We start from the raw sequence: 26860 nt of genomic DNA on the forward strand, positions 1-26860 counted from the left end.
CCTTTGGCTCAGGTCATGATCCCAGAGTCCTGGGTTCGAGCCCCGCATTGGGCTCCCTGCTCAGCAGGGAACCTGCTTCTCTCTCTCCCTCTGCTGCTCCCCACTGCTTGTGCTCTCTCTCTCTGTCAAATAAAAAAATAAAATCTTAAAATAAAACAAACCCCCTTAGTTTCTTGATCAGTAAAATGGTGATGAAAATACCTACACCTGTCAAGGGTCACTGAGGACTAGAGATAACAGGTGTAAAGCACTGAGCAGATAGTAAATATAAAGTAAATAGTTATCGTTATTATAATTTCCATGTGCTTTAATTCTTTTTTAAAAGATTTTATTTATTTATTTGACAGAGAAAGAGAGACAGCGAGAGAGGGAATACAAGCAGGGGGAGTGGGAGAGGGAGAAGCAGGCTTCCCACGGAGCAGGGAGCCCGATGTGGGGCTCGATCCCAGGATGCTGGGATCATGACCTGAGCCAAAGGCAGATGCTTAATGACTGAGCCACCCAGGCGCCCCTCCATGTGCTTTAATTCTTGAAGTATGGGTCTGTTCATTTATTCAATAATCCCCCTGTTCAAAACACTTTGGTAGCTCTCCACTGCCCAGGGTGTACCTTCTCAAGGCATGTACCTGCTTGGCTCCATCCTTCCAGTCTTAGAGTCCAGGATTCCTCCCCGCTGTGCCCATCCCAGGAGACCTCCGTGTTCTGACCTCTATGTCCTTACTACCACAATCTCTTCTATTTGGATGGCCTCTCATCTTTTTAGGCCCAGTTCAAGGGGCACTTCTGGCAAGAAGTCTTCTCATTTTCCAATGTCAATTAACTTTCTTCTCCTTACACGTCCACAACACTGTCTCTGGGGCTATATTAAAAAACTCATTACAGCAAGTGTGGTATGGTACCAAGTTTTGGGTATGTGTCCATCATCTGCTCTACTGTCAGTTTCTTAAGATCGACTGTATCTTTTTCATACGTGCCCTTCCCACAGCATGTAACATGGTACTTGGTACAAAGTACATGTTCTTAATTTGTTTTAATTTGAATTTGTTGAAATCTACTTCAGAGGAATAAAAGAAAATAGATAAAATTAAATCATTAGTTGTATTCTTCAAGTACTGGTGATTCTTGTTCTCATGATTATGACTTGTTTTTTTTTTTTTAATGGCATTACTTACAACATTTTAAAACAGTTTGCTAATTTCCAGGAAAACCACTTTGTCTAAAAGCACTTCTTATTGACAAATGGAACATTGTGATATATTGTGCCACTTAAAAAAGCATGCAATTCATGTTAATATATTGAAGGGATTTCAATATTTAGATATTTTAGTGGTTTCAGATGTCCACTGCTTCTTTGATACTTCTCTCTTCCAAAGTAGGACCTAATTAACCTCCCCTTGAATGTAGTAGGTTCGACTTAATGAATCACCTCTATTCTAGGGAATCAAACACAGTGGATGTGACGGTATGGAACTCGGGAAACCGAGATCATAAAAGGGACCTCTCTTGGATCACTCGCTATGCGGGAAGCCAGCTGCCATGTCATGAGGATAATCAAGCTGCTCTGTGGAGAGGCCCATGTGGTGGGGTCTACTGCCAGCAGTCATGGGTGAGCTTGGAAACAGATCCTCCAGCCCTACTCAAGCTTTCGGATCACTGCACCCCAGCAGAGAGCCTGACTGCAGCCTCACGAGAAATCTGATCCAGAAGAATCCACCTAAGCTGTCCCCAGATTCCTGACTCTCAGAAACTGTGAGACAATTTGTTTCAGGCTGCTAAGTTTTGAGCTAGTTTATTATTCAGAATAGAAAACTGATACAAATATTATAGAAATATTCTGAGCATTCCCACTGTACATATTCATGGTTTTAAATCTATGATGATTAATTTCTAAAAGTAGCAAGAAAATTTGAGGCGGTTACCAAAAGTCATGATCTGGAGCCCACCTCTGACTAACTGCAGGGGACATGACTGTCATTCATTCTGTCTATCAGTCATTTAATAAATACTTATTAAATTGTCTGCTATCAGGCAATCACTGCTCTCAGCCTTGGAGATGCAAAGATAAATACAATAGAGAGCATGTTTGTAAAGGCTTTGTAAAGGCGTCATATTGCTGTGTTCTCCACCATCTTATCTACTACAGATAATAAAAAGATTGATGGAGTCCTACTTAATTGTGTGAAAAGTTACTGAAGGACTATTTTGTTTTTTATTCATTCATTTATTTTTAAGTAAGCTCTATGTGGGGCTTAAACTCATGACCCGGAAATCAAGAGCTCAAGAGTTGCATGCTCTACCGACTAAGCCAGCCAGGAGCTCCCTATGAGTTATTTTGTGTAATGAAGAAAGAATATGGGTGGAGTTCAAGAAGAGTCTGGGCCAATTACAGTCTTAGCAGGTAGGGTCCTAAATAATGCCAGGCCCGACAAACAGCTTCAGGCTTTTAAGCCAAAGTCAGTTGTCTCAGGGTGTGTGACAAATGGAATTCTGGGAAATGGTCTGTCTGCCTATAGTCTATCACACAGAAGAACAATCACTGTCAATAAGGCTATCCTCTGGGATGCAGGACAGTGACATCAATGGCAAGAAAAATATTCCATTAGTAAAACACCCCCTAATTAATACTAATCTGTTCCCTGGGAAAGCTGCTTTAGAGGAAAGATTTTTTCCCCCCACATGCTAAACTGCCAAGCATTAATTTGGAAAATTTTCCATTTAGTTTCAAGTAATATTAAAAAGCTTCACTTAGCAAAAATTAAAAGTGAATCTATTTCCTAGCTCACGTAATATAGAAAGATAAGATTTTTTTTTCCCAGGCAATGTCAATTCCTAATTGAGCACATCATTAAAAACAACTAAATTCTATCATCCTCTGAACTGACATTTACTATCCACTCTTTCTCTTTATCATAAAAATGTATTTATTAAATACCGAAGTGCATGTCATCTTAGGAACTAATACAACGACAATGAAGCATGTGGCTCTTTTTCCCCTCAAACCCTGAGAGCTGAGTCAGAGAAAAATTAGCAGAAAACAAACAAATTAAAAATGCATAAAGAACAGTGAGAGTGTCTTCATATCAATTCATCTGGGAAACAGTAAGACATTTGAGGTGCAATTGCACAATATGAAACCAATAAAGGTGACGGGTCCAGAGTTTACACGGTCTGTCGGTGAGTACTCAGAGAATCGGTAATCTGTCACGTTCTCGGCAGCCTCGGGGCCTCTGGTACCTGCTAGCCTCCTGCTCCCCAGCCTGTTCTCCTCTCCAGCTAGGGATAGGCCTTTAATTCTTCAGATCTGAAGCATAAGTGTTTCTCAGGAAAATTCTCCTCGACTCCCCAGAATACTACCACATTTTTTTAGTGCGTATCTATACCTTTCCTTACTATTACTTATCATTGCTCATGGTTCCCTGACCAAGTGGGATATGCTCACCCTAATACCTAGCCATTCTCTTGTTCCTCTTCTTTCCTTAACATCACTTGTCACAGGGCACTGTTAAATATTGACGCGATTCTTCTGTGACTATTATGTCTCTGCCACGGCTAGATTGTTAAGTTTCAGGCCAAGAGAACGGAGCAGGAGGTGTCTTTTCTTAACCTCCTCTTTTTAGCCTAGTGCCTGGCAAGCTGCCATTACAGGATACCTGTGTGAATATGCGAAGAAATGAAGAAATGAGCCGAATGCTCATTGCGGAGTGTGGGCTCTGAAGTTAAAGGTATTTGAAGTCAAACAAAGACCGTCCTCTCACTACCCAGTTATGTGACCTTTGGCATGATTTTTTCCTAAGATTCAGTCTCCTTGTGGGTAAAATGGAGATAATAGTAGGAGTTTCCTCACATGGTCATCGTGAGTTTAAATGAGAAAATACAGACCATGTGTTTCACTTGCTACCTGGCAGAGAGCAAGTGTTTCTCGATGGCATTTGCCAGGGCCTCTGGCTTGGCCTCCACTGAATGAGATCATTATCAACTCAGTTCTCCACTTGCCCGTCTTGGTGAGTAGGGCAGGGGAGAAAGGACCCACAGAGTACATCTCTGCTAAGCTTTCAGACAGCCTCGTTTGGTCACTTCTGGTGGTCTCCTGTCACTTTTGCTGCCTGGCTCACTCCCAGTGGCATCAACTACCACCACCACCCCCCACCCTGGCCATCGCCAGGTTTCATTCTCAGCTTCCTATAACCCTTTATGGGTACAGTTCTTTAACTTATCTTACTTTCATCCTTTCTGACAGCACCCAGTTGCTAGGCTTTGGCACAGTTTCTCTGAAGGGAAATGAATTCTCATTCAAAAATGATTTCACTTTCCTAACTTCCAAACACCGTCCCCAGACCAACCACGCAACCCCCTGACTTTCCTCTCAGAATGACTTCCGCCCCAATGATGACAGTGTGTGACAAGAAAAGGGATGGCTGCTGTCCCCCCATCCCTTGGGACATTCTTGCTTTGGGGACAAACGGTTTTAGTCACTGAGGCTGAGGAAGGCCTCATGCAAAAAGAGAGCTTGCTTGCTCAGTCAGCCGGACCAGACCAGACCAGACAAGCCTGACTTTGCCTGAAGGTCCTGGCTCCTGGACCCTTACTGTATTTATAAGTCTTAACAGTGTAACTGTGAATTCCATTCTGGTGATGTTGCTTCTGGCTGGCAGATGGCCATGGTTTCCAGTCGTTCACAAGCAATTCTGAGGCCTGCTGATATGGGCATCGAAAGGACTAGGCTCTCTTTTCTGTAACCATGTGCATGTATGTTCTTGTAAGGGTGTCTCTGACATCTCTTAAACGTATTAAATATTTTTTGAAGATGTGGCTACTTCCAGTGGCGGGGGGGGGGGGAGTATTTTTTATTCTCTCGCCTCCAAAGATATTGCTTTACAGAACAAGCTATAAAAATAAAGAGTTTTTACTGAGTTCAGGGTTTAAACAAAGAAAAAGAAAAGCAGTTTCTAAGCAGAAAAATGCAACAAAGACTTTACTCCTTACCAAATAACTTAAGAATGTCTGAACGAAAACATCCCAAACCTGCTAGTGCCAGAATTTCTCAGATAAATCAAGAGAGAATAAAAACACAAATGCAACCCCAAACCACCAAGAAATCTATGAATGGCAAAAAACAAACAAACAAAAAACCAAACAATATGGAAAATGTGGTTAAAAACTTAAAGAAATAAACTCTAACGGTATTCTAGAAGGAGCAATTACACATCTGAGTGTTTTCAAATTCATTTTCTTTTGGAAACAGTTGGGAAGACTCTCCGGGGCCCATCACCTCCTCCAGGAGGCCTTCTACAACCTCAGGAACCACAGGGAGCCCTCTGAGTCTCCAAGCTCTATTAAGATGCCCCTTTATTAGATGATGCCTCATGTGTCTCATGTTAAAATGCATTTCCCACCATGTGTCTAGTCTTTCTAACTAGACTGTAAGCATCCTAGGTATCAAAATATAGACTTCTTATTTGTATTATCACCACAACACTTGGCAGGGTGCCTTGAACACAAATGATCAAGGCATATGAGTTGATCAGTTGGCCCTACGAATTTACAAATATTTTCTTCACACCAGTAGAGAATAAACACCTGAAATAGTACCTCATTCCATTATACCAGGAAAAGCAGTAGCATCTGCTATACTAGAAATTTCCAATGATTTGGGGTATTTAATTTTTGGAAAATCATAGACTCTTGGGGCTGCAGAGAAATACAGTCATTTGGTGTTCACTTTCATATAACATTCTGTCTCGCAAAATCACAGACAGATCTCAAAGGCAGGAAGGTGGGTGTGGATATGGAAAACACAAATTTATTTACTGTATTTCTGTATCCTAGAACCAGAGAAAACTTTTCTCAAATAGGAAAGTATTATACTTAGAATACAAATGGTATTTTTATCAGCAGTTAGAGAGCTTTCAGAATTGTTATCCTCAATGGGATAACATGAAAATTGAAACAGCTTTAAAAAACGCTTTTAATAAAATATGGTCTGCTTAATGAAAATGTTCCACAATATGACTGTCCTTTGGTTCCTTTTTAAGAAAGAAAACCTCGTGCTACTTAGAAAATGGATATTATGGCAACATCTGTGCAAACATTTCTAGTGTACAAAAAGACATCAAAATGCATTAAGATATCTTCCAAAGATTTATACATTTTGCTCTTTCAAATATTTATATGTATATTTATATACATTTGTACATCTTGATTCTCTTTAAATGCATTACTTCACTTACTGCTCTTTTAAAGATTTACACATATTGTTCTTTCAATGATTTGTACATTTTTTCTCACTTTAGAAGCCTGAAGTAGCTCAAATGTTAGAAGAACAGGACTACATTTCATTTACTTTATAGCATCCAATAGACAGAGATTAACACTAGAAATGCTAGCTCTTTTTCTTCCAATGAGTAAATGAATATGCAGAGATGTTAACTGATTTACTAAAAAAGCATATAGGGATGAGTGTCTCTTGGATTTCCTGATTTTTCAGACTGCCACCATCATATGATGCTGATTCTGTTTTGGCCAATCTGAGATCTATGGAGTTCTCAGATTCTCTCATTTCATCCGTATATATCTTTGGGGATGGCTCTCAGGAAACAGGATGATACTAAGCTTAATTTGCATCTCTGATGTCTGCAGAATAGATGTGACACTTGCATACCTAATTAAAACCCTACCTCTCTAGGCAGAGAGGGGCTTTGTAAGAGGTCATCATACTCACTTCTGCACTTCCTTCCTTATTCATGTTCTCATGGTCACATGAGATCACTGAATGCTCAGGTCCTGAGCTACATTTCCATGTTTAGTAAATCAGGAAATAGTGAAAGATGTGTCTTGTGACACTTTCATTCCAAACTTAGACGAGGCATGAGTATTTAATGACAAGTGAATAGACATGAATGAGAAAGAGGTCAAGATTTTAATAACCTGAATTGATAGCGAAGGCCATCTATAAACAAAAAGAAAAATGTACACGTAAGGGATTTTAACCAATATATTTCTCTTCCTATGAAAACTCTCCTGACTCCCATAAGTAAAATTGATTATTTCCCCTTTCATGTCTCAATCTGTTTTTATCATAGCACCCAAAATACTTCATTGTAATTGTTTTATACACCTATCTTTTAAATGTAAAATCTCTAAAAAAAAAAAAAGGGACTATGTTCTATTCTATACCCCCATTAACTTCAATAATACTGGCATGTAGTAGGTGCTAAAGTCGCTTATTTCTTAAATGCTGAATAAATGTTTGTGCGTTCTATGCCATTAAGGATTTGGTGCTGGAGTTGGTTAATAAATCTTTCAATATTTAGTGGTACCTACAGTAAGAGTGGTACCACAATTACATGCACCCCAAGGACTTCGGGATGATAGGAACGAGATGTCCCTACATACAATGGAACAGAGAGGAGATTAAAAAAAAATCAACTGCAAGAGACTAAGACTTAACTGGGAACCAATCAGCTATATTTAAGATCTTACAACAAAATTTGCTGGTAGGAAAGAAGTTTGGCCACTCACAGCATCACTGAGTCACGGAGTAATCATCCGAGGAAGCACTATTTAGTTTCCAAGCTTATCCTACCAGAGGATACCACCTACCCAGTTCTGTGGGCAGGTATATCCTTATGGTAAAAATATATCACCAGTTTCCTTGTTCTAATCCTTTGAACATTCAAATCATTTGACTAGCCACTTTTGCATCCCTTCCATGCTCCCAAGAGTTCTGGTGATTATAACTGAATTCACACAGCTTATTCAGAGGTAGATGATACATTTGCCTGAGGACTTGAATGTCTAGGGATACTAGACAGCTATACTTCATACTGAAAACTAATAACCTGGCATCCTAACCAGCCTCTATAAGTCAGGTAAAGGTGAGTTTGCCTCTGGTTGATGTAGCAACACATGGTGTCCTGACATTCCGGTCACTGTGCTTGTGAGTCTGAGGGCCAGAGTTAGATTTTAACCACTCCCCCAAGATGATTCTTCCCTGTGGGTACTTGTGGCCTTCCCTGAGCTTCACATCCCTGTCTCCCTGTGAGCTATCTGCCTTTTTCTTCAAATGCCTACACAGATTATGTGCTTAACACTATGCTTTAAACCACTAGAGAGTGATCCAAGATAATGTGTAATTAAGTGAGGATTGTTTGGCACAAACGAAAAGTGCTACAGAAATTCTATGCGAGTAAGGATCATTGTGGCGGGCGATTATCCAAGGAGAGATTCCTAAAGGCCTTGGTCTTAACAGGGGACTTGACGTCTGGGTAGGATGTAGGTGGGTGGAAAGAAGGCGAAGGGAATTTCTAACAGGAGGATGTGGGTCCACAGAGGTGGAGGCCAGAATGCTGGGTCACGTGGTTAGAGTATTACAATTAGAACAGATTGGTCAACATGCCATCTCTTTACTCCCTTCAGAATAAAACCTGGAGATTGATCAGAAAAGAAAGAAGCATCCTTAAACAAACTTCCAGTTACAAAATAAATAAATCCTGGAGATGTAATGTATGGCATGGTGACCACAGTTAATAATATTGTATTTTTGAAAGTTGACAGTAGATCTTAAAAGTTTTGTTTTTTTTTTAATATTTTTTTAAAATTTTATTTGTTTGAGAGAAAGAGAGAGAGAGAGCATGAGAGGGGGTAGGGTCAGAGGGAGAAGCAGGCTCCCTGCTGAGCAGGGAGCCCCATGCGGGACTCAATCCCGGGACTCCAGGATCATGACCTGAGCCGAAGGCAGTCGCTTAACCAACTGAGCCACCCAGGCGCCCGATCTTAAAAGTTTTGATCACAAGAAAAAAAATTGTAACTATGTGTGGTGATGGATGTCCTTGTGGTGCTCATATCACAACATATATAAATATTGAATCATCATGTTGTATTCCTGAAACTAATAGTATATGTCAATTACATCCCAATAAAAAACAAAATTCAAAAAAGAAATATATCTCCTTACTTATGCTCTGAACTGGAAGCTTCAAAAAAAATGAAATGAAACCCAACATCCTGTGAAATGCCTAGGTTCAGAAGAACAATACTAACCTTTTAATTATTTGCCTTTAAAACCAATTTTTAAATGCAATCATTTATGCAATGAGAACACTTATAAGAACTTCTGAAACAAACTGAGAAGAAAAACAGGAATATCCATCTCCAAAAGAAAAGCAAGCTTGAATGGTAAAGTTACTTATTATCCCAAATTTGTTCTAGAGACTACGTGACCACAGGATGTGAGGCTTTATGGTAGTTAATTCCTAATTAAAAACAAAAACAAAAAAACACCCAACTTTTAAATAGATAATTTTCCTTTCAATGACTCTCCAAATAATCTTTACAAATAGATAAAACTTTATTTTTGAAAATGCAACATTTATAATGGGAAAAAGTGAGACATTTACGTACTTTCCTCCCTTCTTCATAATACCTAAGAGGGGGATAGAAAAGAACTAAAACAATTTTCTCCCAGCTCGCTCCAGACAGATCACCCTTCCACCTGCCACATTAGCGGTTGGTGGTAGGAGGAGAGGAAAGTGAAGAGCAGCAAAGAGGAAGAGGGAATAGAGGAAACGATGGGGGGTGGGGGTGGGGGCAGGAAGAAGGAGCAGTCTGCACGTGCTCAGAGGAAATGGTGGCTGGTGGGGGGCGGTCTCCAAAATTAGAGCTCCAGCCCCTCTCCCCATTCCTCACAGTCAGCCTTGCCTCCCTCCTACTCTGCATGTCTTTCCATTCTCCATTGAAGTCTTGCTTCTGGATTGAGACCAGGAAAGACAGTATCATTCCTAAAAGATCACTTTTCAAACAAGTATGTACAATGAGCAGAAGAAACCTGTGAGTTCCCTCTTAGTGAGGGCTCGCTCATGGATCTCCAGGCTGTCTTAGGGCACTGAACCCACCAAACAGTTTCAATGGGAAAGAAGGTTTTCATTCCAGGCCAGCTATTGTTATCGATGTATGCATTCCCTGAGTTGCCTCCCAAAGAGCTCCATCTCTCTCTCTCTGTCTGTCTCTGTCTCTCTCTCTCTCACACACACACACACAAACACACACGCGTGCATGCACGCAAGCATGTATACACAAACTTTAAAAACTTCAAGCTTTCTTTATGTTCCAAAAGGACTTTTACATACAGGGATCTTTTAGAAACTTTTACTTCATATTCATTTTTAAATTGCTGTTAAACTGAAAAACTTTGGAATCCTGTTTCTGAAAAAAAGATACAAGCTTAGATTTTTAAGAGATTACTTAAGTTAATAAAATCCAACAGTGCTAATAGAAGACCTCTGTCGTGAGTGTATTTAACTTCTGAAAGCACAGAGAAACATAAACCTTCCACATTTAAGTGGAACAATAGTGACATAAGGACAATCCTGAAGAATGACTCTTCAATACTTTGAAATTCTCATAAAGAACCGTTTCTTAGGAAAGCTATAAAAAGAGTCAGTTTTGCCTGAGTCAGAGCAATTTTATCTAACTAATAGCACCCTCTGGACCTTTGAAAAATTGACATTCTCCATGACAGATCAAATTTGGATGTGGCTCATAAAGGAGCTCCCAAGGAGACTTTCATGCTTATTTTCCTCCTTTAGATCAAGAGCAAAGGTCAGCAAACCTGGCTCACTGGATGTTTTTGCAGATAAAGTTTTATTGGAACACAGACACACTTTTGTTTACATATTGTCCATGGCTACTTTCAGGTACAAGGACAGAGCTGAGTAGTTCTGACAGTCACCATATGGCCTACACAGCCTAAAATATTTACTATCTGGCCCTTTACAGAACACAGTCTGCTGTCTCCTGAATAATTTCCCTCCTGCATCACTCCTTTAGACTGAAAGTCAGGATACCTGGATTTTAGATTCCATTCTCCAGTAAAGTGCTTTATGACCTTGGGAAGTGATCACTTTCCTTGGGTTTGACTTATCTATAAAAGAAGGAAAGTTAGCCCAGGTGATCATATTTTCCTTACTAATTCCCTTGAAATGTCTATGTCCCAAGGCAGTTAAAGACCTTTTCTTATAATAATGACTTTTTTTTAAAGGAACCCATGAGTTTAAAAAGATGTCTTTCTTCCAAACCCCAGTTTGCAATGAAATGTTTCACATCATTTCAGGCATTTAACAACTAAGTGATACCCCCTTGCTACCGTATCGTGGACACGCCAGAAAGCTGTAGATTAGAGCTGGAAAGAGAATGTAAACAGCAGTAAAATCTGTTTTAGGCAAGGCAGCACATCTGGCTCACACTTTCCCAGAACAGATGCGCCGCACGGCTTGTGCCAGAGACGAATGCTCTTTTGTGTCCTGCTTTTGGTTAAGTGAGTGCTCTCTATCTGCTGCGCTCCGGGATCCTGAGGGAAATGGCAGGAGTAGTCACACCAAAAAAGTGCGATGAATTGATGACCAAGGCACGAATTCTTTGTTTCACCAGGGATGGTGCTGTGGCGGTTCGAATTTGGGTGCTCTGGGCATAGCCCGCGTTATACAACTTCTCTCCAGACACACACCATGGGGCTACCACACTAGAGAGATGATAGCCAAAGAGCAAGGGTCTCCTTCCACACCTTCTCCACAACAGCCACGGGACCTTTTGCAATCACCGTCTTCACAGAATAAAAGACCTGAGCTATGATGTTCCCTTAAAAACAAAATCACCTAAAGTGCTCTAAGTAGAGCGCAGAAAATGCACTAGACCTCAACGCTAATGCCTATCATTTTCAAACCAGAGAGCCTGTTACCTTGAAAATAAACACTTTTCCCCATTTCTTTGCTGCCCAGAAAATAAAGGTGTTTGGAGGTATCGTCGAGTCCCTGAACCAGAAATGATTCGTTCTTGGTCTCCACAGGAGGGTACTCTGAGGAAGAACGAGGGTACACAGAATTTAGAAAACATAATGAGTGCTCACTGAGCTTAAAACAGATTTCAAAACAGAAAGGAGTGCCTCACAAAGGGAGCCGCTTGAGAGTTTTTACAAAGCCCAAAGTGAATCAACCCTACAAGTAACAGTCCGTGTTTGGTTAGCATCTTCTCCTAAACATCTTCTACCATATGCTGAATGCCCTGCATTTCCGACACAGTACGGGAGTTTGGCTGGCACCTTCGTCTTCAGTAATGCCTTTCTCTGCAAGAGAAAGGCACTAGTGCACACGTCTATCACTTCTGCTACCTGCCTTTCTGTCTCTCTCTCACAGAGAAACCTCTCAACTGGATGCTCATGTTGTGCAGACCAAGCATGAGCCAAAATGGATTAAAAAATCTAAGCAAACATAGCTGCATCAGTCTAAGGGGTTTCCAAGGAAGAGCTGCAGTGTTAAGCTGCTTAGCGTAGCTAAGGCTCTCCCTTCCTCCCTGCAGCCCCCTCACCTCGAGTCCTGTATTTTGTAGTACTTTACCTTCTCTTCTTGGCCAGTCAGTATTCTTCTCATCCTCTCAGATCCTGTGTAAGTCCCATCTCTGTGATCACCCTGCGCTCCGGCCCTCACAATGCTTTGAACATAGAGGGGGCTTAGAAATATTGTTGGTTTGTTTTGAGAGTCTTCTGAACGACCTCAGCCCGTGTTGATCTCTACCTTCCTTGAGTCCTTTGAGATTTACTGTCTATCCCACACAATTAACACCTTATTCTCCTTGGCTCTGTACCACATGATGCATTTCATTCCTTCTTTATAATTGTTTCATGTGTGTTGCTTTTCTTTCTTCAATTAGGTTTTCAGCTCCCATGGGTGAAGCTGTTTTCCATAATATCTCACAAACTGTTAGGCACAATAAACATCCCAATAAATACTTGTGTGTTTTTTCAATCAACAGCAGTTTTCACGTTGCTTGAAAGGTTATGAACCTTGCCAGTTATGTTGTGGGCTCCTACAGATCAAACTTTTGTATCAGAAATAGCAATAAGGCAGTAAAGTTGAAACCCCCCGATACGATAATTTTAATGAATATGCGTGGAACATCAGGGTCAAATGAAAGAGACTGTTTCAGCCATTACTTGTAGGGCAGAATATCTAAACGTATAAAAGAGCTAAGCAAACAAGGAAAGATATGGACAGAATTCACAGAGAGTAAGAAAATGAAATTTAACTAATTGATCAAGTACAGGCCAAAATGGTTACAAAATTTAACAATTCATTCCTTCAGTCATTAATATAATAATCGTGGATTGAGTCTGGCTGTACGTATAATCCATTTGGAAAACTACATAATCTTTTACAGTATGCCTAGCTTCCTTAAGACTCGCAGATTTCCACGGTTTACACCTTGCTCATTGTTTACAATGCTTCTGCAATAAAAGAAATCTGCTAAGCTAATGTTTATTTCAACAAACACTTTGTTTGGATGCAGCCTGACAACTCAAACATCTGTTTTAACTAGAAGTATCAACCAAGTTCACTTACTACATGGATAGAATTCGGAAAATTGCTCAATATTCTGCTTTGTTCTGCTTGTATGGACACAGCCTAATGCCTTCCATGCCACCAAATTAGTACTGAAGTGGTTAAAAGTCACCAAAGGAGCTTTTGCATACTCCATTCTAGCTGTGTGCTAAAGAGAATTAGACCTGAAATATGCAGCTCTGAGAGTAAGCAATTAGCACAGGGCTTTAGTTGTTTAGCTGTGGGTTTTATTAATATGGAGGAGACAATAAAAGTGTTATTTATACTGTTACAAAGTTTGATTTAAGCATTTCATGCTAGCACACCTCACATACGAAACCAGTGATAGGTTTCCTTAAAGAAGGGCAGTATTAAGCTCATTAAACACAAAACAAAGCCGATCCAAGGAGTATTTGTGCTATGTTTCAAGTCAAATAGCACATTCTTTACTTCCAAGTGAAAGAAGATTTATTTTTTCTGTAAGTGGCTAACCTCTGGAAATAATTTGGGAGACCAGAGAAAAAGAAAACCCAATTTTGAATGAAATCTCCGTTGTGAGTCCAAGCCTTGCTGTCTCCATAGCGGCATTTTCAGGACTGCTGTGGTTGTCACGGTTCCAAGCTTCCCCACGAAGAAGTTTAGGTTCAGCCCCCAGATCAATGACTCTTTTTCCAAAGTTAGGTGTCATGGTAGCCACTTCTACCGCTGCAGACAAAACTTCCTTTTTAGATAAGATATATTGAGGCAGGCTAGCTAATGTGCTTTTCCAGCTTTACTGAGATATAACTGGAACACAACATCGTGTAAGCTTCAGGTGCACAACATGATGATTTGATTGATATATGCTGACACTGCAAAATGATGATCACAATAAAGTGAGTTAACATGTCTACCACCTCGCATAGTTACCATTTTGTGTGCGTGCATGGTGAGAACGTTTAGGATTTACTCTCTTAGCAACTTTCAAGTATACATTACAGTGTTGTTAATTATAGTTAACCAGGCTGCATGTGATGGCTCCAGAACTTAATCACCTTACAACTGGAAGTTTGTACCTTTTGATCACCATCACTCATTTCCTTCACCTCCCCAGCCCCTGGCAACCACCAATCTACTCTCTGTTTCTATGAGTTTGATTTCTAGATGCTACATACAGCATTCGTCTGTTAATGTTTTAATGAGCCAGAAATTACTGGAAGAGCTAAGTCAAGAAATGTGAACTTATTCAAGTGTCTAGTATGAACAGAGCCACTCAGATTTAAAAAAAACAAAACAAAAAAACCTACTCACAAAATGGGCTAGAACATTCATTATTGAGTCATTGATGGGACATAGTTGATGGAAGCTTCTTAGAGAAATAGAACTAAGCAGGAAGGAATTTAACTAGGGATTTGCTGAAGGGTCATTATCCACAAGAGTGAGTAGCAACGTTGGGCTTCAGGAGTCTATGTTGAAAACAGAGAATGAAGAGGTATTTTAGCCAGTCCGAGTCAGAAACATCATGTGACACCAGGATTAGACCTAAGAGGCACAGACTTGACACAACTATGACTGCAACAAAAGATATAGATCATGCTAACATCTTTGAGAATGTCAGGACTGGGTTTATTAAATACTCAAGCTGCCACACTTGAACACACTGATAGGGTATGGCCCAATCCTTTTGAATGCCATAAAGTAAATGCTGTGCTATTTTCTAAATGGCTGGCGGATAGCACTAGGTTTGGGTGATTAAATGCATGAAGGAGACAGAAAAGCCTCTAGGCTGCAGCACCTGTAGGTGAATTTCCTCCCTTCCTCTGGGTGATGGTGCTAGAAGAGACGGGAAGGAACAGCTGTTGACTCCTATTGGAGGACATCACTGTCAGTACTCTCATTGCTCTGAGGTTGCTCCTCAGGAAGCCCAGGACGGTGCAATACCAAGACTTCAGATGTTTTGGCCAATTTCAAAGTAAGAACGGATTCCTGGGACAGAATCAAGAGCTTTTGAGTTTTGTTTTTCTTAAACACTGAGGCTATACCTAATGTGATTACACTTCTCCATGGTTAAGAGTTCCTATGTACGTTATTAAGAGTGAACTAACATCCCTTCGGTTTCTTCTATGGTTTTGAAATCAAGGTACAAGGGAATCAAGAAAAAAACAAAGTCACAAGCTCTGGTTTCGAATTCTAGGGCTACCATTCACAAGCTGTCAACTTGGATTCTCCACTGGGAGTCTGGGTTTTATCGTAAGAAAATAGAATAAGTATGTTGTAGAGCGGAATGACGGTCAGTGATGTAGGCTATACCAGTAAATTCTCAAATATTAGCATTCCTCACTCCCTGAACCCTCCTCCTTGTCCACTACCACAGCCATGTTGACCTGCCCAGGTCTTCTTACCATTTCTGAGCTGCCCCCCTTTTTTTTTTCTCACTAATAAACTAGGAAAACTATTGATTCTGAACAGGGTGGTTGTGGAGATCAATTGAGATGAAGGGAGTGTTTCTTGTTATTAGAGCTTCATAGGCATCATTATTACTTACGGTCTATGAGGAAATATTAGCCAATAACTTTATTCTTTGTCGCTATGCAGCGCTTTGATTTATAATCTACATTAAAGACAAAAGCTAAACAAAAGCTAAGGGTCTGTGCCTTAGAATGTTAAATCACCATTAAAATAAACTATCTGGAAAACTCGATTAGCTGTTCAATTTTATACTGTGATTATTCTTTCCCCAGGTTTTCTTCACAGACAAAAAATAGAAAATTTGGTTTGTTTTTCACAGTATTAAGAAAAGCTAATGAACTGTCTGTGTCAGTGTTATATATTTAGTGGACTTATTATTATTTTTGCAATGCTTTGGCACAGCTCAATTTTAAATGTAATTACCACATTATAATCTTGGCAAAACCCACTGTTCCAAATAATGCTCTGATGTACAAATGAGTCTTCCTACCAAATGAAAACTGCCAAGGGAAAGGTACTGTTATATTACATAAAAATGAAAAGTCTCATTGAAGCACAGAATAACTATAAATTTCATTTCAAAGGCATACACTATACACAAACTAAAAAAAAGTTATAATTAAGATGTCCAATTCTCCTGAAATAGCACTCTAATATATAATAATTCACTCTAGGGTACACAGGCACCCCGGATCAAACGGCATCTCTGTACCCTGTGAACTAGAGACGCTACTAGACTCAATACGTTGAAAAATTTCTGCAACTTTTCCAGAATATGAGGGTAAACACTTCTGAAGTGTGGCCAGAAGATTTTCTCGCCAGCACCATAAGTCGGTATGAGGTACAGTTTTCATAATAGTGGTTGCCTATAAATGTCTTCATTGAAGTATTTTTACCAGGTCTGCCTCATAATAACACCATACATGGTCTTTCCAACCTAAAGGGTTTCTTGCTTTAGTAGAGAAACCAACTCTGAAATGAGGACTTACATAAGAGATTAGCTTTTGTTTTCTGCTAGGTGATCCTTCTGGGCAGTTAAGTCTATAGCTTTTCTTCCCAATATCTACTGGAAAACCTTTCCGAAACAATGCGGGAGGCTGATGATTATTCTCCTACTGCAACAGTTCTCAAACTGGGGATGATTTTTGCCCCCCCCACCCCGGAGATATTTGGCAATGTCCCAGGACACTTTTGATTGTTATACCTGGAGGGGTGTAGCCTACTGGCACTTACGGGGTAGAGGTCAGAGATGTGGCTAAATATCCTACAATGTACAGGGCAGCTCCACACAAAAAGGACTGATCTTGTCCAAACTGTCAATTGTGCTGAAAGGTATATCTCTGTCTGACAGCATAACAGGTACTGCCTCTTAACACTGCCTGAGTCAGTGTCCCGGGGACAGTCCTCATTGTAAAGGTCAACACAAGAGCAGAATCCAAATCCTTTGCTTCCTGCTGGGATCCCATAAACACTGCCAGTGCACACATCCAGCCAGTGGGCTCTTAGCTTGTTTCAGGTTAGGTCCGTAGAACTCTCTGAAGTTCCAGTTTTGCTTTGTTCAATCATTTTAGAAAATATGTTAAGTATCATTCTGGTTTGAACTAGTTCATTAGGTCTATTTTAGGACATGTTTGGTTCAGTAACAGCGCTAATATTTGGGTTTTGTTCAGTTCAATGTGCAGCACAGCAAGTGCCATTCTTGGCTCTTGGCAATGGTTCCTTGGTTTAGGGCCTTGCCTTCGTGTCCATGTGAGTGTGACAGGAGCAGAGAGCCCAAGCCCATCACTACCACGGCCCCTAGAGCCTCTGCACACCAAAGGAGTTAATTCACTCTTGACTTTGTTTTAGAGGAATACTCATGAATGCCAGCACCAAACCAAAAGGTTTTAGGGTATCTTGACTCCCCACTTTCTGTTACTTGGTTTCAAATGACAAGTCTTGACTAAGAAAAGTAACTTATTCTATGTACAAGAAGGTACAACAGTCTCATGTTTTGAGTCTTCCCAACACTGTTTACTTGAGTACACTGTGAAGGAAAAAAAGTTCTTGAAAATCTCCAGGGATTTAAAAAAAAAAATGCCCGTTTACCCTTATTTTGCAATGGCCCTTGTTGTGAAATCATCAGACTGCAAAACACTGGAGGGGTATTGAGGGTGGATTTTAGTGACAAGACTTCCTTAAGGCTGTAAACAAACCGAATTCATTAAACGGAAGAAACAGAGGTGGCAGATTTCATCATAAAACAGGGAAAACAGTTTCCAGCTGAATTATAGATACAGCACAAAACACAGTTGTTCATTTTTTAAAACTTCGGTTTCTGCAGGCTGCAACAGAACATTTCAATTGGCTCGGTTCATGAGAGCCATCTGCACCTGCTCACAAAACAGCTTAAAGAAAAAAAAATCTGCACGAAGGATTTTAACTTATATAGACAATAAGGAATAGCCTCTGGCACCCACGCACCCATAAAGGAGGAGCAGAATGAAGCAAGGGTATCATAAATTTTTTTAAACTACCAATAAATAATAATCTAAAATCAGCTTACAGCATTATTTCAGTTTTACCTGTGGCAGCTACACTAGCCTGTTCTGGTTGTCTGTTAAAAAGTTAGGCGATTAAAATTCAATTATGTGGGTTTTTCTTTTATGTAGCCTAGGGTTGAATGAATTACTGGCAGGAAACTTTAGCTCACGAATTCAATCAAAAATCCTTTCATTTGTCAGAGCTGCTTCCTGCCCCTTCTCCTTTAAACATCTGCTTCTCCAGTTCAGGGAGAAAACACACACACACACACACACACACACACACACACACACACACACACACCTTTGTTAAATTAAGAAGCAATCACCAAAACTCTGACACACACACGCACGCACACACACCCTTTGTTAAAATAAGTCACACACACACACCCTGTTAAATAATAAGCAATCACCAAAACTCTCTCTGACACACACACACAGACACACGCGCCCTCTTTGTTGAAATAATAAGCAATCACCAAAACTCTCTCTGACACACACACGCACACACACACACACCCTTTGTTAAAATAAGCACACACACACACACCCTGTTAAATAATAAGCAATCACCAAAACTCTCTGACACACACACACACACACACACACACACACACACACGCCCTCTTTGTTGAAATAATAAGCAATCACCCAAACTTCCCTTGCAAAAGTTACAGATTCTCTCTTAAACACACACTTGCTCCCAGTAGAGTTTATTTAATGTATCTTTAATAGCTTCCTTGTACTCCTTTCTTCCTTTCCGCTTTTAAATTCTGGAAAATCTCAAGCTGACAAAAGAAGACATTTTTAAAACGCGGCCCTTCGCAGGGAGAAGCCCCGGCCAGCCCTCGGGCCAATGAGGAGGCGGCCCCGCGGCGGCGGGGAAGGGGGGCCCGGCTGTCGGGAAGGGCCCGCGCTCCTTACATGGCCGGCGCTTCCGGCCCCTAAAGGGCCCGCTCCCCGCAAACAGCAATCGGGCGGAGAGAAAGCCGGAGGCGCCGCTCCAGTTGCAAACAATCCGTGCGCTTCCGCGGCGCTGAGCGGAGCGCAGGCCTCGCCGGAGCGTCCCCCGCGGAATCCGCAGTCTTCCCCCCGACCCTCCCGTCCCCATCCTCACCCTCATCCTCAGCCCCGTGTTTATTCCACGCCGCCAGAAGCGTGGCCCACACGTTACGGCCCTGAGAGAAGCTGAAAGTGCCTTCCTTCTCTGCATACAGCATAAGCCCTGCTGGAGTCCGCCCGCCCTGCCTCTGCGCTGCCCCACGGTCTCCTCTTTGGGAAACGGACCCAGGGGCCGACTTCAGTGGCTTCTCCCTTTGCCTACAAACCGTGCTGTTTCTTTACAGAACTCTGGAGTAAAACAAAAACAAAACAAAAAACCAGTAAAACTTGGGGCTGTGCTGCTTAATGATCTCAACCTTATTTCAGATCTTTTAAAATATCACCCCTTTTAAGGGCTTCAGAGTCATGGGAAAGACGTGCTTTAAGAATGCTCACGTAGAATTTATAAACGTTTAAAACTGGACAAAATGGTGATACTTTGCTAAGACATGGTACATAATGCAACCAGCTCTTGTATCATGGTGCAGCCTAAGAATTTTCATTATCTAAGCTAGGCCTGTAATTCTGTAAGTAGATAAGGAAGCTTCCGGTTATTCCACTCTTCACATTCTTATAGACAGAAGAGCTTGAGCTGTAATAATTAGAAAATTACTGGTATTCCCAAATGTACTACAATCAATACACTCCTAATTTCTCCAGGTTGTAATTATTCACCCTTAAATTTTAAAAAATGGGTGCTATAAAGCCATTTATTGTTACGTTAATAATAGTAATAACAACAATTAACATTTCTGAGCACTCACTATGTACTAATTGTGATGCGAGTTATTTTTACAGCATTAGTTCATTTAACTCCCCAAACCCTATGTAGAGCTATGATTATGTACATTTGAAGAAACAGGTTTAGATCATTAATTTGCTAAAAGCCAGAGAGTTAGTAGGTAGCAAAAAACAAAACTTGTACCCAACACCTGGACTCTCAAAGCATATAGACACTATTGGACCATCTACCCATCCATCCACCCAATATGAAATGCCCATCATTTGGAAGACACAATCAAACAAATGAGATAAGTTGTACACACCCCCCAAAATTCCTTTAACGTATACATCTATTCTATCCAACTGAAAGGTAAGGAACAGGCAGTATCTTAAAATGTCAGGCATCAGACAGTAATACTCACATACTGAATTGTAGAAACAATGAATAGTTCAAGAAGAAATAAATTGAAAAGTCAACCAAACTGCTATCAACAAGAAATTCAATACTCCTTTGACATACAAAATATAACATTCAAGGTATTTCTCAAAAGACCAGTTTTTCCTTAAATTTTCCAAAGAATTTTCAAAAATACATTCAGGGAACATTTGGGAATAGCAAGTTTCCAAAACAAAATGTGCATAGCTAGATTAGTTTGCCAGTTTTACCATTTTTTCTTTCAGTGGAAAGTTCATTGGACAAATTAAAATTTCACCCTAGACAGGATGTGAAAATGTTTTTGTAAATCACAACTTACTGTATATTAATGCCATGTGAAAGTTTTCTTTCCCAAACAAGAACCCACATGAAACTTGGTTATTAAACCTCAAATAAACCCCTTTTACATACCTATAAGCCTCAAATTGAACTTACCTATAAATGGGTTTTTAGATTTCTTTTATTTTAAATCCTGAGTGTGGAGGGCAAAAGGTTATACATCCTTTATATAAACTTCTGCTTTGGGCTAAAACCAATACATCCTCATTTTGAGGTTTCATCTGAAATGCCTCAACTTGATTTACTTCAATGTGAGCTCGTATGGGCTACAAAATTGTGACTCAATTCAAGCTATTTCTATATTCACCTGAATCACACTATTATGCTTAATTCTTTGCATTTCAGTGTTCAACAAAAATGTGAGGGCTTATTATGTACCAGGTACTATGCCAGGCACTAGGGATGCCAAAGCACAAAAAGCACGGTCCCTATGCTGGAGAAAGTTACAGACTCAGGAAAGAGAACAGGTGAATCAGTCTAAGAATTGAGTTAGGGTCAAACGGGAAGCAGAACTCAAATGTGTGGGGACTCATAAGCAAGAGTGATCAATTGAGGGAAGGCCCTCTCCTCTACAAACCATCTCATTCATCCACTCAACAAATATTTGTTGGATTTTGAAGGATTATGAGGTGTTTACAGGTAAGGAAGGCAGAAGAAACACCGCATGCAAAAGCACTACACTCTGAAAGGGATTCCATGTTCAGGGATGTGGTTGAAGTGTGTACAAAATGCGATAAAGCACAAGCGGTCAGGTGACTGATTCTGTTTGGGGTGCAGAGGCAGGCATCTGAGAAGACATGTGAGCTACCTCCTGAATGCACCCACAAGCCGTCTGGTGTACCATACAGATTAAGTGCTCAATCCTTTTCATACCAAGTGCTCAATCCTTTTCATAGCAAATGCTCAATCCTTTTCATACCTTCGGTGTTTTGGTAGAAGTCCTGATGGATCGAATGTAGCTAACTTATTTGGGGAGGAACGATGAAGGAAGGATTCCTGTTGGCTTAGCAGAGAAAACTCTGACTGCGCTCTTACTGCGGTATCACACCCAGGAATGTAGCTAACCCATGGGGACCGATCAATGTGACATGTAAGGTTTGAGGTCTGCTCTGAGGACACCAGTGAGGACACGCACCAAGTTTGTCAATTAAGAACAGAGAACCACCTCCCTCGGACCAGCAGTTCTCACAGACTCCTCACCCTGTCTCAATTGTTAATTCCAAGTGAAACAAGGACATGATTCATACCCCCAGTTGCTTTTCTTTTCATGTGTAGCATGATCAAAAGAATAATTATACAGAGAGGAATTCTGCAAAGACAAAAATTGCGTGTGATCCTCCTTACATAAGGACCTCAGTGTGCTGCTGGAAACCCTCTGATTTGTTCTGTTGACTGCCAGCTTCAGGTTACAAGCAGGGAACAGAGAGCCCTCATTAACATCTGCCTAGCCTCCAACAAACAGAGAGTCAGTTCAACACACCCATTTAGTCTTGACAAGTACGTATCAGATTCAGACCACGCAAAAATAATAAACCTTAGTAAACAGTTTGACGACTTCTGAGCAAAGAGAGAGGGCACATACAGCTTGGTTAAGCGACCCTAGGGAAAGTGGTAGGAGGGCTTGCTAAGAGAAGAATTCTGAGATAGTTCAGTGGCAAAAAAAAAAAAAAGTCTATGCTTTTAAACTCTTTCCACACACTGTTGCTTAACATCTCCCACTCCCACCCAACCCCGCCCCTCCCCAACACACAAAGCCTAGATCAGAAAGGGAAAAGGGCAAGTTCCTATGGGGAAGGTTTAGCATGTTTTTGCTGGATTGGCAGATTGGCGTCGGCTTTCCAATTAATTTCAGCCCAGTTAAATCCGACTTTGTCCACACTGCAGATGCCCATGCCCCCGCTGTGCCTCACAGAGCAGGAGGCAGCTGGAGAAAACCGCGCTCCCGGGGTTGCTGGTCGCCCTGTAAATTCTGGCCCACTAACCTCAAGCGGACCATCAGTGCTGCCCAATTCTAGTATGTTTTCTGGGTCCATTCACTCTGTCATCCTGCTACATGACTACTTCCCACCTCTCCCACTCGGCCTCATTCTTAGTCTAAGTCACTGAATGGAAGCGATTCCTATTTCACTGAGAAAACAGAAGCCAACAGAAGAGAACTTCTGCAACCTCTTACCAACATGTGCACCCACTTAACTGATCGTTTATCCCTGCCCTCTCCAGTATGGTAGTCATTGGTCACGTGTGGTGGCCACTGATCACCTGAAATGTAACTAGTCCAAACTGAGAGGTGCTTTTTGCATAAAATACACTGGATTTTGAAAATGTAGTGTAAAAAAAATGAATGCAAAATCTCATAATTTTTTTCATATTCAATAGATGTTTTAGTGGTAATAATTTGTATATATTGGTTCAAATAGTCATGAAAATTATTTTCACCTGATCCTTTTACTTTTCTTTTTTTAATGTGGCTCTAGAATTTAAAAATTACATAGGTGGCTCACATTGTATTTGCTTCGGACAGTGCTGCTCTATTCTCTCCTATTACCGTGAAGGAACCACCCATGTTGTTCGCTAAGACCGAGCCACCCCCCTCCCTGTGCATTAGAACTTCTTCCTCCCTCCCACTCATAGCCCTCACTCCAACATGTCTCACCACTTTATCCTTCTTCACCAATTTTCCCCCTCTAGTTGGATCACTCCTATCTGCATGCAGACATGCTGTTCTATCTCTCATTTAAAAAGAAACAACTCTTAATGACACATCTCAATTTAATTACTACCTCATTTCTTTCTAACTCCTCAAAAATATTGTCTATACTCAGTCCACAATTCTTTTTTGTTTCATCTCTTATGAATGTACTTCAATTCCCACCCACTCCCCCAAAATGGCTCCCGTCAAGGCAATGTGTGCTGGAGCTAGCAGAAGCCAACTGTTAAATATTCAAGAATCTTGCAAGCTTTTCTTAATCGACTAGTAGCATGAAATTGGCTATGATGGGAGTATTTACAACATGGAAATTGGTAGACACTACAAATCAGGAGAGCCAGTGTACCCACCTAAGCAGTGCTTGAAAGTTACCAATGGCCTCTACCAAACCTTATCAGTCCTCAACTTACCTAATTTATTTGCAGCATTTGATATGGACAGACACTCCCTCCTCCTTTTCTTCACTTGCCTCTTGGGGCACCATCTTCTCCTATGTCTTCTCCCTCACTGGACACTTCTTCCCTGTTTCCTTTGCTAGCTCCACTTCATCTCTCTGACCTCTAAATATTGGAGTCTTAGCACTCAGTCCAAACATCTTGTTTCTTTATCTACAATTCTTCTCTGATGTTTTCAGTCTTATGATCTTAAATACCCAGAGGTAGACTTTTAGGCCAGAATTTGCCCATGAATCCCAGCTTACTTCTACCCATGCCTACTTGACATCTTCACTTGGATGGCTAATAAGCACATCAAACTTAACATGTTCAAAATGAAAATTTTACTTCCCTGCCTTCCCTTCTTCCCCTGTTCCAATAATGATATTCCAAGAATACGCCCCAGCTCAATAAATGGCAATTCTAGTTGTGTGGGTCACATGTATTGATTTACCCTTGGTTCCTCTCTTTCTTTGATACCCCACATCCAGTGCATTGGCATTCCAATGGACTCTAGCTTCAGAACATATCCTAGATTACTTAGAATAAGAGCAAGTCTTTCTAATGGTCTACAAAGCCCTACAAGGTACCCCTGTTACCTCTCTGACCTCCTCTCCCACCAATCTCCCTTAGATTACTCCCATCCAGCTAGGATATCTTTGTCAAAAAGGTGCTCCTGGCTCAGAGGCTTTGTTCTTGCTGTTCTCTGCCTGAAAACTCTTCTCCCGGATGGTTGCATGGCTCATTCCCTGACTTTCCTGCAAGACCATTCTATATGAAATTAATCCCTTCCTTGGCATTTAGCACTATATGATACACTATATTGTTATCTGTTTGTATATTTATCATCTGCCTAGCCTCAGCAGATTGTTTTTCAGTATTATACATCTAGCACCAGTAAGAGGCACATACCCAAAGCTCAGTAAATGTTTGCTGAATGAATGCAGAACCTGATGTCATACTACTAGCCTTGGATCATAAAGAAAGCTACTGTCATCTTCTGTTTTGTATGCAAAGTGCTAAGTGACAGATACATCTTAAATGGCAAAGTATTCTATTTCTCTGTCAGGCTGCCTTTGCATACAGACCGAATAGTGAGCGAGGACTTTTGGCCTAGCCAAACAACTAAATAGGACTCAATTCAGAATTAATAGTGATTCCTTTGGTGATACTGCAAACTCTTTTCTTTTGATATTGCCTTTTTAAAAGGTGGGGTTTTAGGGATGTCTTCATCTGAAAGCCCTTTCGATTTCATACTTGGGGGATGTGTGGAAGAATTCTAATGGAAAGAACTGGAATTATCCCATAGGACCATGGCCCTGGTTGTTTTGTGAAGTGGTGGAGTGGGGTGGAGGGAGAGTAGGGTAGGGGACAATGAAACATATGCCAAAGGTTTTAACAATAAAATCGCCTTTACAGATTACATACGCATAACAAAGGTGATTTTCTCCTGACCACTCCTCTTTCTCTTCTGCCATTGATTTGCCCAGAAAAGCAAGGCTGAAGCTGCCCTGTGAAAACCGGGTCCCCCAAACTCCTATCTCTCTTTAGCAAACTAAAGGTGGTGGGGGACAGGTGGGGCACAATCCTTTGATCCTCACCATCCCCAGGATTTTCACAGGGGCATGTGTTTCTCATAGCTCTGTGAGCTAGAGTTCAAAACACATATTTTGATTCATACACGGTGACTGGCTCTATAGTACTGTTGTTGTTTTTTTTTTCTTTTCCAGATACTGGAATAATTAGGCCTAATTTTAATGATCTCTCGTAACATTTTTATGGGAAAGTGTATTGTGAGATCTAAATTCTTCCTTCAAAACTGAATTTTTTGGAACATAAATTATTTACGAATTGGAAAATGCGTGCAATTATTATTAATTGGGTTTCTAGTCAGGTCCAAAGGCCAAGTATGTTTTAACCATCTATGGTGGTGAAAAACAATCAGTAGTGATTATCCCTTTCATTTACGGGGTATTAGACGTTCCATCCACAGTTGAAAATGTTAGAGAAGCATCAATGGAAAAAAATAAGCCTACAAATGAGGACCAAACAAACAATTTAAGCACCAGATAATATAGCTAGAACTCTCCTGGCTGAATGCCCTAACTACCATCCATTCTGTCCCACATCTTTTGACCCATAAGTGTGTTTTATGTTGTTGGGGAATATGTGCTTCTCTCTCTTATTACACACACACACAGATATTCACAGTAGATAGTTAAGTCAACCAAAATTTACTGAACACTGAAAATGTACTACACATTGGGTTGAGTTTTCCAAATAATGTAATAGTTACGAATTCCCTCCTACCTATGTATGAAGTCATTTCACGTGCCTTATATCTGATCCCCACAAATATGAAAGCAAACCCTTATGTAATTGTTTGTGCAAGGTACCGTCGTCCTCAGCCTTTTACCTTAGCTCCTTTAAGATGTCCAACAGCCCTAAGAAGTGGGTACCAGCACCTTCTCCACCTTCCAGTGAGGCAGCTGAGGCACAGAGCAGGTATGAGACCTGCCTAAGGTCCCATCAGCTCCAAACAGTACAGCTGGGATCTAAACACAAGCAGTCTGGTGTTGGTCGCGTCCCTAGTCAGCCAAGGCCTGCGCCATTTTTACATCAGACTATGACGCAAGCACCTCCATTACCTCCATTTTCCAGGTTAAGAACTACATGAAGTCCCTTGCACGAGGTGGCTTGGGACTCAGGTGGGACCCAATCCTGGGGTGCTGATGTGAAAGCCTGGGTTCTCACAACACAAACTGCCACAACTTCCACTC

General features: G+C 40.8%; 1 protein-coding gene and 1 long non-coding RNA gene across 8 annotated transcripts in view; one reads left to right on the forward strand and one right to left on the reverse strand.

The window, feature by feature from the left end:
- The window catches only part of MAML2 (mastermind like transcriptional coactivator 2), a 341985-nt gene that overhangs the window by 230675 nt on the left and 84450 nt on the right, over nt 1-26860 (reverse strand). The window lies entirely within an intron of this gene.
- LOC114221526 (uncharacterized) overlaps nt 1-26860 on the forward strand; it is a 43068-nt gene that overhangs the window by 11563 nt on the left and 4645 nt on the right. For 5 of the 7 annotated variants that reach the window (XR_003611757.2, XR_003611755.2, XR_003611759.2 and 2 more), the window contains one exon: nt 1438-2169. This is a non-coding gene — a long non-coding RNA (uncharacterized LOC114221526). Of the gene's footprint in view, nt 1-1437; nt 2170-16489; nt 16650-19168; nt 19185-26860 lie in introns of those variants that run through there. The other 2 variants (XR_015766658.1, XR_003611758.2) reach the window with 2 other exon arrangements.

The sequence above is a fragment of the Eumetopias jubatus genome, unplaced genomic scaffold (assembly GCF_037043125.1).
Source record: "Eumetopias jubatus isolate StellerSeaLion01/CBP00866 unplaced genomic scaffold, mEumJub1_p1.0 scaffold_13, whole genome shotgun sequence".
Classification (NCBI taxonomy): Eukaryota; Metazoa; Chordata; class Mammalia; order Carnivora; family Otariidae; genus Eumetopias; species Eumetopias jubatus.